This window comes from Alligator mississippiensis, chromosome 11 (genome assembly GCF_030867095.1).
Source record: "Alligator mississippiensis isolate rAllMis1 chromosome 11, rAllMis1, whole genome shotgun sequence".
In the NCBI taxonomy this organism is placed as follows: domain Eukaryota; kingdom Metazoa; phylum Chordata; order Crocodylia; family Alligatoridae; genus Alligator; species Alligator mississippiensis.
In genome coordinates this window covers 64075108-64077435 of record NC_081834.1, presented here as the reverse complement: position 1 = coordinate 64077435, position 2328 = coordinate 64075108, and positions in this window count along the sequence as shown.

Genomic DNA, 2328 nt, shown 5'->3' with positions numbered 1-2328 from the left:
CCATACATGACCGGCTCCTCGGGGTCCTCCGGAGTTCCCTCAACGGAGGGAACCCAGAATACCATCTCCTTTCTGTCACAGTAGGGTTTAAGCATGTTCACATGAACTGTCTTAGGTTTTCTATCCCTAATAGCCACTACGTAGGTCACATCATCCAGTCTGTCCAGGATAGCATGAGGACCTTCCCAAGCGGCTTGCAGCTTGTCTGTTTTTAGTTGCAGGAAAACCATCACATTATCACCCCGCTCAAAGGTACGTAAGCGGGCCTTCTCATCATAGCAGGACCTTTGCTTCTCCTGGGCCTGTCCCAGGGAGTCCCCTGCCACCTTCATCATGTCAGTCAGTTTCTGACGGAAGTCAAGCACATACTCCACCACGGAGGTCTTTGTGGAAGCGATCTTCCCTTCCCACTCCTCTCTCACCAAATCGAGAGGACCTCGCACTCGCCTCCCGAACATCAACTCAAAGGGAGAGAACCCAGTGGACTCCTGGGGCATCTCCCGGTAGGCAAAGAGCAGATGCGGCAGTTTCTCATCCCAGTCATTGAGGTTGGAGTCCACATAGGCCTTTAGCATCCCTTTCAAGGTCCCGTTGAACCTTTCCACCAGCCCATTTGTCTGAGGGTGATAGGCTGTGGTCTTAAGGTGTTTCACCCCACAGCAGTCCCACAGGCACTTCATCACCTCTGCCATGAAGTTCCCACCCCGGTCCATCAGGATCCTGGAGGGAAAACCCAGCTGACAGAAGACCTTGATGAGGGCTTCAGCCACCACGGGTGCCTTGAGGGAGGTCAGGGCAACTGCCTCCGGGTACCGCGTTGTGAAATCCACTAGAGTCAGTATGTATTTCTTTCCTCTACGAGTCCTATGCTTCAGCGGTCCCACAATGTCTACTGCCACCCTGTGGAAGGGTTGGTCGATGATAGGGAGGGGCTGCAGGGGAGCCCTTCTCCTGTCCCCACTTTTGCCCGTCCGCTGGCATGTCTCACAAGATTTGCAGTAGTCTGCCACATTCTGGGCAATTCTGGGCCAAAAAAAGTTCACCTGCAACCGCTGGCATGTCTGTTCCCTGCCCATGTGACCAGCACACGGTAAATCATGAGCCGTGGCAAGCAATTGCTGTCTGTATTTCCGGGGTACAATGAGCTGGCGCGGGGGCTCCCAGGTTTCGGCGTGGTTCTTCAGCACCCACAACTGATAGAAAAGCCCCATGTCCCAGGCCACCTGTTCCCTTTTGTCCGGAGTGAACTCAGTCTCTTGCTCCCGAGCCATCTGCCGGAGTCCCTCCAAGCTGGGGTCCTCCCAAACCTCCCACTTGAACTCCTCTTGCCCAGCTAGGCAGTCAGCAGGGAGTGCAGGTGCTCCTGCAGGGAGTGCACACTCACCCTCAGGGACTTCCTGGGTCTCCTCCCTGCCAGTCTCACCTCCCTCTGCCACTGACGGAATACACACCTCCCCGGGACTGTCACTTAACCCACCCTCAGGGTCGCTAGTTCCTTCCGGGGCCGGTGTGCCATTGCCATCTGCAGGGGTCCCTTCCCCTGCGGCCAGTGGTGTGGCTGTCTCCTGGGGATTTTCTAACCCCCGCTCTTTAGCATTTCTGCTCTGTAGACGAGTCACCCCATGAACAGTGCAGGGCTTTGGCTCTTGGGTCTGTTCCCACCTCCGGAGCTGGGATTCCTGCCCCCTAAGCTCCCGTCCCACCGAGATGGGGACCGGAGCCCCTTCCAGTACCCCCATTTCCAGGTACGTTGCACAGTCGTTCCACATGACAGGTGCACGGACTACAGGTACCATCAGAGGTGGGGGCCCCACCCCGTGAATAGTGAGGGTCTTCCCCGGGATTATGTCTGCAGGCGAGACAAGGTTGGAATTGATTAGTGTCACACTGGACCCTGAGTCCAGTTCCCCCACAAGGGTCCTCTCCTTTACTGTGATCATGGTCCGGTGGGGGGCTATCACCTCCTCCGAGTTTGTGATCCTGTAGCAACAGACACTCCCCTCAGAGTGGCTCCGGCCCTCCCCCTCACTGCTCACGGCTGTTGCACGCCTGACGGGCCTGGGTCTATTGCTTAGCTTTGGGCAGTTGGGCTTGATGTGGCCCGGCTCCCCAGAGTTATAGCACCCCCTCTTTTCTGAAATGGGTGGTTTGTCTGAATCTGGGGCCGTCTTGCGCTCTGCAGGAGGTGGCCCTCTTTCCCCTTTTTGACCTGGACCTCCCTTCCCCCCTCTTTGGACCCCTTTTTGTTCCTTCCCAGAGTAGGGAGGCTTCTCACAGTTTAGCAACAGTCGGTCTGCAATTTCAGCGGCCTCTTGAGCATTTTTGGGG